Source organism: Papilio polytes, unplaced genomic scaffold, assembly GCF_000836215.1.
Source record: "Papilio polytes unplaced genomic scaffold, Ppol_1.0 DF824024.1, whole genome shotgun sequence".
NCBI classification, from domain to species: domain Eukaryota; kingdom Metazoa; phylum Arthropoda; class Insecta; order Lepidoptera; family Papilionidae; genus Papilio; species Papilio polytes.
In genome coordinates, this window is record NW_013525180.1 from 1,173,122 (window position 1) to 1,187,952 (window position 14,831).

At 33.7% G+C, this 14,831-nt stretch overlaps 1 long non-coding RNA gene across 1 annotated transcript in view; it reads left to right on the forward strand.

Annotated features, from left to right (window-relative positions):
• Positions 1–1,839, forward strand: part of LOC106100990 — an 8,853-nt gene extending 7,014 nt beyond the window's left edge. The window contains exon 4 of the long non-coding RNA XR_001225478.1: positions 1,674–1,839. This is a non-coding gene — a long non-coding RNA (uncharacterized LOC106100990). The remainder of the gene's footprint in view (positions 1–1,673) is intronic.
• Positions 1,840–14,831: the final 12,992 nt, after the last annotated feature.

Genomic DNA, 14,831 nt, shown 5'->3' on the forward strand with positions numbered 1-14,831 from the left:
ATGGAAGTCGTATAGTGTTCAGGAATGGTAGGCAAAATTATGGATAGAAAATGGAGACGAGATCAGGTCGTGAAGAAGCGAAGAGTTGAAGGTTTGGTATGAAAAATATTGTAACCATGCTCGTAATATAAATGCGGATATTTAGATGTATGCATGTTTGTTACAGTTTGTAGCCTAAACGGCTCAACGGATTTCGATGTAACTTGGTGTATGTGTAAAGCATAGTATGGAAGAACACATAGGCTACTCTATGTTGTATTTTTTTATTTCACGCGGACGGAGTCGCGGACGAAAGCTAATCATACTAATATTATAAATCAGAAAGTTTGGATGGATGGATATTTGTTAGAGTTTGAAGCCTAACCGGCTGAACGGATTTCGATGTATAGATAGAGGATAGTCTGGAAGAACACATAGGCTACTCACTTTTGTTTTTTTCTAATTCCAGGCAGACGCTGTCTCGGGATAAAACTAGTAATATAATAATTACAATGGCTCGTGTTGTTTTACGAGATCAGCATTACAAAAATTAAAACTACATTAAGTCACCATTTAACAATTCTGAGTCGTCAGGCTTCAAACGTTAACCAACCGTTATTGTATAATACATTTGACAGTGTATGATGGACATGCCCTCATATCAGAAACTGTTATAATATGCTGTTATGTTAGCACAGGTAAAAACTTGATAAATCAAACGTGTTTATTTAAAAAGCAAGTAAAAAATGACACATACATAACGGTTAGTGAATCATGTGTACATAGTTTTTTTTGTGGTCAGCGACACCAACGGTGGTATTGTTAATTTTTCTACCACAAAGAATTAGTCAAATATCTTATGACTAGCTGTTCTCGCGCGGCTTCATCCGCATGAAATTACGAAAATTTTATTTTGTTGTTTACATTTGTCAAATTATCAATTACAAATGTCAAAATGACATGACATGATGACAACCTTGCTTCCTTGATGTTGGCAGCAACTTATGGTCTCTTTCTCACATTAAGGTTTTTATCAAAAATATTTACCCCTTAAGTTTAATGGCGTTAATATATATAGTCTAAAGCATGACGCAAGTGTAGGGCTATTTATTAAAAAAAAGAATTATTCAAAAACATGCTGTAATTGCTGATATCTTTGGCAACAAACAAAACGCTTTATTATAATAGTATAGATATATTTATGATTTTAATAATAGGCTAAGATCCAAAGCGTTTTTTCTACCCTCATCAGATTTCCTGATAAAACCTACATGACAGAAAAGAGGACATTTTTTTAAACATGTTGTAACCGGGTTGCCTAATCCTAGCCTGGCAGGGCTATGTTTGTTTAACCAATCTTTATTTTGAGTATAATTTCATCAGGAAACTCGATGAGGGTAATTAGCCTGTATTTTTCGTTTGTCCCTATGTGACAAATTACATAATTTTCCTTAAATGGTCGGGACAAACAAGAGGAAAACGATGATGTCTGGGGAGGACAGTGGCCGAAAAACAATAACAATTTAATATTGGAAACCCAGCAGGTTGTTATGTAACGGAGTTTCCACTACTGGTGTATTCAAAAACATATTGTTGTTCTGTAAAGATTGTAATAATTTGAAGCTTTTTCATGATAAGGACTCCGTTCCAATTCCACTCTTCCAAGACTTATCGTTTCAATATATTTTTTTCAGACATCAAGAGAATACGATCTCCACCGTTATCATTATTGAACTTGGTTGCAATTTGAACGTATCAATATCAATTAATTTTAAATTTCAAATCATTGTTAATGACTATATAGTTTTTAAAGCCTATCCAAGAATTTAAGATTCCTGACAAGAGAGCGATTCAAGTGGCTTTTTAATTAGATTTAATGTGTACAAAGATAATAGTATAATCTTACTAATATTATAAATGCGAAAGTTTAGATGGATGGATGGATGTCTGTTAGAGTTTGTAGCCTAAACGACAGAACGAATTGCGATGAAATTTGGCATAGACATAGAGGATAGTGTGGAAAAATACATAGGTTACTAGATTTGGATTCATTTATTTCTACGCGCACGGATTCGCGGGCGAAAGCTAGTATTATTATATTTCTGCGTATACAGTATTTGCGATAGTTTACGGTTATAAGAAATATGGCGAGTTTTACTTACAAAAAGTTAAAAATTCTCAAGAATGGATCAGCTTGTTATTAAATATTTTATTTTTGGAAAATAAAGGTTTTTAGTTATTAAAAAGTGACTATTTCTTGCACAGAAAGTTGTACAAAATATGTCCAGTAATTAATTTTCATGTCTTACATATTGTGGACATTTCGCTCCTTACAAAAGAGGAGTTAGAATAAAAAATGTAGATTACAGTCTAACCGCAGACCGTGGCCAATTAGGGTGCTTTTTACAAAGTTTATTTACTCCTTTTCTAATTAAAGGCTAAAGAATATTATGCAGGCGAATTGCAGCAATGTTAAAAAAGGAAATAATTTAATCGACGTAGAATTTTAGCGCCATATTTATATGAAAATTCCTTAAATGATAGATAAGAAAATCGCCGTCATTCTGTTGTTTACCAAAGATGTTTTTAAAGGTATTAAATAATTAGTTACTTAGTTATTTTTTTTCTTTATTTTTTATAGGTCTTTGGTTCCTTAGACTATTATTCTTTGTTTACTAACATACAAATCATCGCTTTTATATAAATAAGTAGTATAGAAGTAGATATAACGTTCGTAATATCAAATTTTAGACAGAAATTTAATACTTTACACGTGGCAAGGAAAACTGTACGAAGACCAAATAAGCCTTTAGAACTTTACCAGTTTAAGCGGTGTTTTGTGTAACGTCTTAGTTCTGCCCAAGTGGAGATGAAAAGGGTACACAATAGAGGTAAGCGAGTGGATATTTTTATATTCAGACGACATTGACCCGTATCGGAGCCTCGTGTGGACTCTATTTTAAATCAGTGACAATTTTCATAAATACAGTAGAAGCTCGATAAGTTAAAGTCCAAGGGAACACACAAAATATTTTAAGTTTTTTTTTATAACATAAGGTGGCAAACGAGCAAGTGGCCACTTGAATCCGCCAAAATGGTGAAGCGACCGCTGCCCATAGACATCCGCAATTGCAGATGCGTTGCCTACCATTATACGATGGAGGAGGAGACGCACATGAAGAGTTATAGAGGTTTTAAGTTATCAGGGCCTATGTTATAGAGTTTTGGGCTCTGATGGGAAGGGAACATATTGTATTTTGAAGTTATAGAGGTTTTTAAGTTACCAAGGTTTGAGTTATCGAAGTTCTACTTACTGTTTTAACTTTTATGAATAACTACTAACATTCGTCCTTAGTTTAGTTTTTATTAGGGTTTTAATATTTTTTTACCATTATCACTAGACTATCTCCCCACTGAGGGGCTCGGAGCCTACCTCAGGTTAGGGGTGACTAGGCCATAGTCATCCGCTGGCCTACAGCTGGTTGGTTGAATTATTAAATTTTTAATTTCTTCTCCGATAATGTAGATTTTCTACACCGTAAGTACGTCACATAAATTATTTCAATTTCATATTAGAAAAACGACATTGGTAATTTTTTTTACCATATTCTGCTAATATTTATACTGAATATAGGCGACAATCAACGTATTGTAAATGTAAATTCTCATGTAAGTGACTGTACATGTCTTTTTAGGAATAAAAGTCTTTAAACATTAATATTTTTGTATGACCCTGAGAGCAGGAGATAATAAAATGACGTATAAGAGCAATAAATGTTGATATATCGTGATTTTAATATCATAAGAAGCTTTAATATCTTAAGACATAAATGACAGGGAACTTCTGAGTAATTAGAAAATTTCTTTAAAGGTTAAAATATGTAGATAAAACGTTTTATATGACGCATTCAGCTTTAGTGCAGATGGTGAACCGCATCGTAACACGGTTGTGATGGTTACGAGTTCTTTGAATTGCAACGGTTAATGGCCGACACGATTACTGGAAGTAATATTATACTCTAGGTAGAATCATAATTTTCAGAATAATCTATCCAATGCGGTCATTATTTTAACTGAATTATTTATTGTTATTGATTTCGAGAATTTTTGGAGGTGTAAATAAGGATGTTCGTTGATTAATTCACTAACATGGAGCTACAAGATACCTTGGTCCACCTCACGCACAATAGTTTTTAGTAATAATTAGTAAGGTTATAACTAAAGTAGTTTTTTAGATTAACAACAAGAGTAATGCTTGTAATGTCATTTAGTCGGGTACAGAATAAATTAGTAACCAAAAGTATAACGAAGTCTAGCTGTTTCCGTGCGGCTTCATCCGCATGAAATTATGAAAATTTTATTTTATTGTTTAAATTTTTCAAATTATCAATTGCAAATGTCAAACTGACATGACATGACAAACCTTAGCAATATTTCTTTTTTGATGTTGGCAGCAACTTATGGTCTCTTTCTCACATTAGGGTTTTTATCCAAAATATTTACCCCCTAAATTTAATGGCGTGAAAATATATAGCCTAAAGCATGACGTAAGTGTAGGGCTTTTCATTAAAAAACGAATTTTTCAAAAACATGCTGAAATTGTTGACATCTTAGGCAACAAAGAAGTGTGTGTTTACGCTTTATTATAATAGTATAGATATAGTTTAGATAGTCGAGTAGATTAGTAAATCACATAGACGAGTGTATTTTAGCAACAAATTAACTCGGTACTAAAGATAGCTAAATAGAGATAATGAAGGAGATCGTAATTTCATGGTCTGAAAAAAAAAATTGAAACGATAAGTCTTGAAAGAGAGGAATTGGAACGAGCTCCTTATCATGAAAAGCTTCAAATTATTCAGACATAAACTTTGCTCATATAATTTTGAAAGGTATGTTTGAAATTGTCATCGAAATTATCAATAACACTTGAGTTAGTATATTTTAAATGAAAAAAGTTACTCGTACGTTTAATGTATTTGCCGTGTGTTTAATTACGGTACTACGTAAGAGTCGAGTCAACATGGCGGACCGGAAATGTTGTATAATTAGATTCATGTCACTAAAATGTATAACAGCGATAAATATTCATTATTTATGACATGCGCTGTTCTGACGATAACATATTAGTTTTCAAGATTTAGTGCCGCAATGGATATATTTTGTAAGCAATATTAGTGTGATTTGAACTGGAGATATGCTTGAGTAAAGTTTAGGAAAGTATAAGGACGAATAACTTAACAGCGTGATGGCCAAATACTGAAAAGATTCTTAAATATTTGGCTTCATAAGAGCCTTCTACAATTTGTTAGGTGTCAAAATTTTAAATGAATTTGGAGTTGTGTGGCCTTATTATTTAAGATGCTTATACAGATTTAAATGTCGTTTCAGTATTAAACCGTTTGCAGTTTAAAATTACATTGATTGTGACGGTGTAAATTAAAAGCAATCCTCGCATCGCAACATCACATACTGTATTAGACATTCCCACTGAGGGCTTACTAGTACACTAATAAGGGGTGTCTATTAAAAAATAATAAGTAGGTCTATTAATGTATTGAGCCTTCAGGAGCGATAATAAACATGTTTCTTTATTATTATTTTTAGAAAACCTAAACCACCCGTTCTATCTTTGATTGTGTAGGAAAAGTTTTAACTCTCACAAGAATTGTGCAGTTATAGTTTGGCAGTGGCAGTTTTAATTGAAAAGTTCGACTGTGCCGCTAATAATAATAATGAAGGTGTAGGCAGTATGTTTAAGAGTAAAATTGTGATTTTAGAGAAAAAGATAAACTGTAAAACATGCAGATTAGGTCACTTCCTGTTTACTATTTAAATAACACAGGATGGGGAATCTTCTCTTTGATAGTTTTATTTTTATAAACTAATCCGTAGCATTCAAAAATAAAACTTTTACAACGATGTTTTATGAAAACTTTAATACTAAAATAAAACGACACATGGTTTTCGTTTGTGCATGATGAAAAGTTATGAATACAGAGTTAAAAAGGTATCATTGTTTTTTTTTTAAATAGGATAATCTCATTTTGATAAAGGCACTTAACCCTTGGTTTCCGCTGCCAAAACATCTAAACAAAAACACATAAATCAAAACACATTATAAGGTTGAGGCTTTAGTCACTTAAAACGATTTATGATTCGATAGTTAGGGCATGTGGTAGTTATGGTCTGACCACTGGCTGACAGAGGCTCAGATAGCTTAAAAATGACGTCACTGTCGGATCAGGTTACTAAATCCAATAATTCCATCACTATTTGATACGTTGGATTGATTTCAGACGATTCAGAATTTGGTGGAACGGGTCCTTAAAGTTGTAACGTATCTAATTTGCAGGGCAACAGTCGTTAATAGAAGATATGCACGTTATCGGCACGGTTATTTTAAAAGCTAATTCATAGTGATACAGATTTAGATAATTAAAACTATTTGGATACGTTCCCAATTCGAAAATGCTAGAATAAACGATTGTTGTAGACAGTGTTTTGTTATTTGTCGATTTAAAAATCAAAAAACAAAAAAACATCACTAATATATACAGTACAGCTGTAGTTGGATAATTTTTACTGATATCTTTTACATAATTACTACGCTTTGTGAATGAAATAGTTTTATATTTTTAGTAAAACAATTAGATGTTCAAGTATTATATACTGATCAATGTTCTGTCAATACTGATGTTTTTAAGATTTCCCTCCTGTTCGTAATTACATCAGAGGCTTCTAAACGATCACGGCAACGAAAGCTGAATAAATTGTTTGCGAGAGGCTTCTTTTTTTCATTTACTCTTTTGTTGAGGGATGATTTACGTTGTCGGGACGTATCGGGTTTCCTTCGCCTTGTAAACGAAGACGGGGTGGCACCCGCACCCCGCACCCCGCTCACCCCGGCGCGGCGCGTTTTAATTGTTCAGAGATTTTATACACAACCTTGTGCCGCGTGGCCTCAATTCAACTTGAAACCGAGTGGAGGATTATGAAATTCAGGCGTAATAAGATTCCACGAGTACGGCGTGTTTATTAAAATTGTCAATATACTAAACAGCAAAGAATTTATGTTTGGGAATGTAGACCGATATTGTTTTTTATTTAGTTTTTTCATTTTTAAAAGCAATCAAATGCTCAGCATAATCTTAATTTAATTAGTAATTAATTATTTTTCGTACTGAACATAAATCGCGATGTTTTTGTAATTGTAAAGCTAGAGAAAGCTTTCAGAACAAAACATTCAAGTACACTGGACCATTATCAATTTAATGGAATTAGATCCTTTATAAATTACCAAGTTAAGAACGGCAAACAAAGAAAACATAACAAAGAAATCTTTTCCCGAATAGTAACAGATAAAAGAGGTCCGTACCAATGTATCCCACTTATTCAATAAAGGTACTCTGTAAACTATGGAATTGAAGCGGCTGTCCCCGCGGAGTTCAAGACGTTATTCTATTACTGGGCCCCTTTCGGGCGATGAACAATGGTCCTCAATTAAAGGCGCCCTTGGCTAGTCGGGGCGCGTGTGTGCGGGCCGGCGCGGCGTTATGCCCATTTGTCAATTGATTCTCGATATAATGAAGGGTATATGGTAACATCGCGGCGTGCTGTCAGAGGCGGCTCCGACGGCCGGCGACGCGGCGGTGTGGGTGAGGTGGTTGAGCCATGTTGCGTACGCAGCCGCGCCACTCGCCTGGTCTCGCTCCCTCGGCCGCGAACTGCTATCACGTCTCGCCGTGAAGCCTACGGTTGCGTGCTCTTTGATAACGTCACGCATCTGTGTGCCACTTGTTTATATTGCTCTCAATGCCATTTTAAATTGATTAATACTAATTTTTACACCATTTTATTAGCTTCGTTAGCTGTCACTAAGTGTATACTTAAAAGACGTAACATGCTAATAATCTGGGCTCAAATAATAAGAACAGTTATAATTAAGTAATGTATTTCACAATTACATTTCGTGTTTAGTTAGGTACCATAATATAAGAAAAAGTAATGTTAAAGAAATGTAATAAAGAGAAGTGAGTAACCTTGAGCGCGACGCACGATATTAAATGGATTCTATTAGCGACCTCTAATGAAAAGCGAGAAAATCCGAGCGCTTGTGAAAACACCCTAAGAGAGTTTTCCACAACTGTCCAACACCGATTCACTGGGCCGTAGCCACGCAAATTTTCACGCACACACGTCGTCTGAACAAAGTAAGCTCCTGAAAACTGAAGGCGCAAGCGTGAAGCGAGATGCCGTCCCGCTCGCACGCAGCCCCCCGTCCTATTTCAACAGGTTTCGCCTTTCAGCGGTTGCAGCGAGGAGCGCGTGTCTAGTAGCAAAGCACAAACAGTTCGGGGAACACACGTCGTACTCTAGTACCAGAAACACAGTTTCACTGACAGTCCCGACGCTAGCCGAGACACGCGGCCGTCCCAAAACATCGACTTGCCGCGCTTTCCTCTTTATATAACTATTTATTAATACGTCAAACGTAAGCGTGCATAAACTACCGCGATATAACGTATGGAATTCAACACGTTCGTTCTCACGTGGATGCAATGGAAGCTGTAACGAATAAATAAATTGTGCCAAAAACAGTATTTACCCTCGATTTATTATGAAATCGTGCTGCTGTGTAAAATAGTGATTTAATATGATACAATAATAAAAAGTGTTGAAAGCCGACAAGATGTAAATTTCTATTCTTCAATGTTTACCTCTTCAGTGTTGTGAATATAGAATAAATTGTTTTAGTTATAGTGTAGAACAATGTAGTTATCGGACTAGTGTAGACTGAAACTTTGTTTTTGATCAACCATGGTTGTGATAAATAAATATTGTGCATACAATTCTGTCCCATCCACTGCACGTGGATAGACTTTATCAATAAAAACGGTTGTTACATCAAAAGTTGTGAGTAAAGTACGAAGTTAGTATATTTATACAATCTGTATATAAAATTACGTGTACCTTTAGCAGTGTTCACGTATTATTGACACTCTTGAAACTTTTTTAAAATTCCCAATAAGGTTGTGAATATTTTAATGAATACACTTAACCTAAAACTTCCTATCAAGTGTTCTACTGGATTCTTTGTTACTGAAGTGATATGATGGAATTATCAGGACTTATGTGTTCCTGTTAAGGATTATCAAATATGATTCGAGAATCAAGGTACGTAAGTAATCTTTTACTTATAGTTGTTTTAAATTTAACATTAACAAAAGACGGTATTATCGAGAAATTATTACAACGTTATACTGAAACTTGTTATAAGTTTTAATTGTTATTACAAAACCGCTTGTAATAACAGATGTTATTTTATGACAATGAAAATAATTATTTTCATTATTAAAAATCTTCAAATCATTGACAGGGATTAAATTAATATTTTCTTTTGTAAAGTTGTAACGATTATACGATTAAATTCGATATTAAGTTAAGTACATTTTAAGTGTAAAATGTATTTGTTTTGTAAGTTAAGATCTTTATTTGTATAAGCACAAACGTAAAACAGAAACGTCCTAGAAAGCGGCAAAAAATACTTGATGGTTAAGTTTATTATTTTGACATTATAAATGTATAGGCGAGTGGGTAGTCTTCACTATTAGCTAAATGCTATGTAGACTTAATTAATGCAAACTTTGTGAAAGATATTTCAAACTTTTATTCAACAATACAGTCTTCAGTTCCATTATTTAAAGAATGTAGTTTTTAAATGTTAGTTAAGCAAGCGCTTTACCACGAACCTACCTGAAGCTAATGGTAATCAACAAATGACAATCGATATGAGTCAAATACAAATGGCGCGTATGTAGAGGGCATGTACCACCAAATTGTAAATTGTCAGATAACAATCCAACGTGTAAAATATGTGATGTAAATATCGGATTGTCCCTTGTCTGACAGGGACGTCATTTTTAAGCTATCTGAGCTTCTATTAGCCAGTGGTGGGACAAACCCTAAGTCTATTAAAATCAAATAGAAGTAAAAAGTCCCTTGCAATGGAATAATTTAAATGCAAAGTTTAGCGTCAGCGCCAGCACTAAGATTCAGATTATCCATTTAAAGTATTCTTTAGATGGAAATTCTATAAGTGGACAGTTTTTGTACTAAACTGTAGTCGGGCGGGAATAAAATCAATATGGCCGCCGGTAAGGTCGACTTAGCATTTCCGACACAACTTTTGAACTGTAATTTTAGTTTTCTTAGTGCCGCTGACAGCTGCAGATTTGTAATATCGAAACCTTATTTCTCGCGACCTTTTTTCTTTAAAGAAAAACTTCTTTGAGAGTTATACCTTCGTCGTACAGCATTCGCATTTTGAAATTGGTACACAAAAATCAATTATTTTAATATTATTTTTTTTTTTTCAAAGATTTTTCTTATTAATCAAGTAGCCTTTCTTAACCTAGCTATAGGTTTAAAAGTTTAGGACATTTGCTCTTACGATAACTGTTTTTTTTTCTGTTACTAGCTTTCGCCCGCGACACCACCAGCGTGGAATAAAAAAATGACTAGCCGCTATGTGTTCTTTCAGACTATCCTCTACGTCTATAGTAAATCGAAATTCGTTCATCCGTTTAGGCTACAAACTCTAACAAACATCCATCCATCTAAACTTTGGCATTTATAATATTAGTATGGAGTTTAATTTTTAATATTGCTATTAATTTGAGGTAAAAACAAAGATATGTAAGGTTAATATGAAACGTTTTTACGCTCATTGTGAACGTATAAAGAGAGTTGTTAAAATTAGTGATGGCCAATAAAGCGTCGAGAGCGGAACACCTTAAATCATTCCGCAGTAAATTATAACTGCGCTGAGGCTTCCACTGTTTTGTAAATACAACTTTATTGAAGTGGAACAACGAAAAACGTCGAGTCTTGTGCTGTTGCTTCGACACACTTTCAAATTGTTTGATAAACTACGAAATGCTGAAAATATGGACTGAATGCTTCTGCTTAGTTATATTTTCTTACTAATAAACGAATCGCTTGTTTTTTATGTTAGGCCAAGAAAATTAAAAGAAACCAGCGAATCAATTGTTCATGAGAAAATTAAAAGTACGCAAATAAATCGATGAGTAGATGTGATTTGCATATCCAAATCGCCTTATTATTTATTAGTTAATTGTTTTCTGTATTAATGTTACTCTGTAAATAAATACTACTAGATCTTGTTTCATTACTGGGTTTTTAATTTTTTTTAAACTTGTAATTCTTTTTATTTTCATATAATAGTAATATTATAAAGAGGAATGGTTTGTATTTATGGATTTTTGTATTTATTGAAATAACTCAAAAACTTCTCGGCTGATTACAAAAACTCTTTCACCGTTAAAAAGCTATGTTATCACTGAGTAACATAGGAGATATTTTTAATTTTTTTTTAATTTCACGCGGGATAAGTCGCGAGAAACAGCTAGTTTTTATAAGTAGATAGTTCGCAAGTGTAATATGAATTATACGTCATTAATAGGCAATTATTATCGGAGCGCATTCGAAATTTGTCATCGCAAACAAATATTTTAGTCTGGGTGAGTTGGGTTGTCGATGAGCCAACTCCTGGCGAGCAATGCGCGAGGTATTGCCAAGGCGGATTCTATTGTAATGATACAACTCTCGACCTTCTATTGTCTCCCAGACGTGGACATCTCTACGATCGTAAACAATTATAGGTATACAAAAATAATTAACTGACATCTCATAATTTGGAATGACAAACACTATTATGTGATGTATGAATTTATAGCTAGGAGGGTCTAGTGATGTTCCTACACATTTAGAACGTTTGCACATTTGAAACTAAACTATCGCAGAAAACAATCGACAATCGCAGAACAGTTGTGCGATTGTTTAGCTAAACGTATGCCTTCTCTTAATTCAATTACATGTGATGATAAATTTTTAATGATTTGAAATGAAACAGCAATTATGTTCTGTAAATTTAACCACGAACAAAAATGGATGGAACTGAATAGAAAATGTTAAGAAAATAACACTTCGTCAAAGTAAACGAAATGCGAAAAGTTATTCATTGCTTATTCAGAACGCGTTAGTCAAGGCCGTTGTCGAGGAAAAAAAAATCAGTATTCCCAACGAAAATAGAAACGGTGGCCAGATACGTCGCGCATTATCTCCCGCTGTCGTGTCGTGTTGTGCACCGGTTCCGTCACCGACCATCTGCGTAAATACAAAACGTTTCATAGGGTTGCTATTCAAAAAAATGCATTTAATTTAAAAAAAAAAGTAAAAAACAACCTCCCTAACTCACGAATTGTAGCTATTTAATATGACATTATTAAACTAGACTAGATTTAGCTACACTCCATCCGCGTGAAATCAAAAAAAAAAACAAAAGAAAGTAACCAATGTGTTCCTCCAGACTATCTATCCTCTACGTCTATGCCAAATTTCACAGAGATCCGTTCAGTCGTTTAGTCTACAAACAAACATCCACCTAAACTTAATAATATTAGTAAGTAATTATATTATTAGGAAGATGTATAAATTACAATAATCTTTTTTTACAATGATCCATAAAACTGATACTCAAGAAGGCTGCAGACTATGTTTTTTTTCATAAACTTATCCAGTGGGGACCAGGGGGTAGCAAATCCTCTAGATCCCGAATAAAAATGTGAAATAGACATAAAAACTTCTAATAAGACAAAGAAGTCCATAGCATTATTATGATAAGAGATTCGATTTTCCGGGATATTATATAAATATGGCATGCCTTTTTACTACTGTTATCTTTTTAATATTGTTGTTTATATAAACTATAAAAAAGATGTAAAAAAGTTGTTTTATCGTGCAGCATTACAATCAGTTACGGATCATTAGAGCTACGCTATGGTTAACATTCCCGCCTTCGTCGCACATGTTGGAAAAATGAACAGCATCCTATTTTTTTACACAATTGTAACTACATTTTTTTAATCTGCATTGCGTTTCTCTAACTAATCTATCTATGATTAATCTATGACCACAGTTTTGTAGTCATAGATCAGACAATGATAAGTACATCTTTGCTCAGTATGACTTATTAATATGGGTATAATCGCCAAAAAATTCTTCTTGATTTGGTCCTATCAGGATAACTACATGCAAAATATTACATTTATGATATTCTGACATATGACCATAGAAATATTTCTGAAAGAAATTTATATTTCCGATGAATCTTTAAAAAAAAATAGTTATTTTAATATACATTAGAATGATTAAATTTTGTTGGTATCCCAAATAAATAAGAACTGCTGCATATAGGGTAAAGTCGATACTTTTATTAGCAATATCGATAATGTTGATCGCCATTATTCTTCCTTCCTCCATCTTAAACGTTTTACCGCCTGTGTAGAGCCTATTTGGAGCATCTGAAGGCATTTCCAGAAGAGAGTTACGGTAATGTGTTTTGGATTGCTTTGAGCCGTTGATTTTGTTAAAATAAAAGATTACGATGTTAGTCTCAAATACATGCATATTCGTTGGCTTTATTCATTTAGAAGTGTACATTTAGCATTAAGGACTTGTTAGATTTAAACTGTATATTATCAATAGCTTGCGCCCGCGACTTCATCTATGGAATTAAAAAAAAAACAAAACCTAACAGTCGCATATGTGTTCTTCCAAACTATGTTCTACATCTATGTAAAACTTTTGTATTTATAATATTAGTAAAATTTATTTGGAACTCCGAATTAACCTAACCTTTATAAAAAGAAAGGCTATAAAATGTAGTATTTTGTGCCTATTTAATTTACGTCATTTTGGCGCTGACGGTCGCGATTAACGGCGGTGGCAAGAATTGGAACAAATGATACAGACAGAATTAAATGTCATAGACACCAACAGCCGTTTAAGTCGAAATGAGACAAAACCACTTTATTTATACAGATCAATGCCCTGTCTGAGATATTTATTATTCTTAGATTTTTTTCGTACTCCATTCACAGTCAATGTTAACCTTGTCAGATATGATTACTTCCTGTTTGTATCCTTGTTTACACGTGTTGATATTTAACATTTAGTCAACAATGTGGCCAAATTATATTGGCATGATATAGTTGTTTAAATTATTTCCCCAAGATTCGAGCCAAGGTGTAAAATTTACGCAAATTATTCTAAATACATTGAAGATTTAATGTTACATAATTAGTGAAAATTAATACGACCCGTGCTGTATCCATTACTTGCATACAAAGTCATGTGAACATCGTTACGTGACAGCTGACACATTTTCAAATTTGGAACACATTTAGAACCGTTGCTCTTGCACGACGATGAATGATGGTTTTTGACAGTTGACTTTGTGCAATTTTTTCCAAGAGAAGCCGTAGCATTGATGATTTTCACGGACAGTGTGTCTAAAAGCCGCACTACACACTCAGTTCTTAGTGATTGTTTTACTGAATAGGCGAAAAGTAGTTTTAAATAATTAATATAATTGTTAATATATTAATTTAACACTGCACTAGAGGTCTCGTCAGGAATGCGCGCGAATATCCCTTCTCATGACATTGACAGCTGTCAGCTAGGTGTGTGACGTTTATGCCGACAATCTAGTGTTGCATCAATTCTAGAGCACGGTACTAATTTTCTACTTAACAGTAGTGGGCTTGACGAACTGAAGCGATGAAGCAATAATACATATCGCCATGAGTGAATGGTATTTTGAAGTTTTATGCTATTTAGAAAATCGACTTGATTTACGACAGAAACTGTAATTCTAGGCGCTCTATTAACAATCTTTTTTATGTTTCTTCCCAATATGACCAATAGTTAAGATATGCATTTAGAATAAATGGTTTTTATGTAAGTTCTATTTGATAATTAAAGGAGAG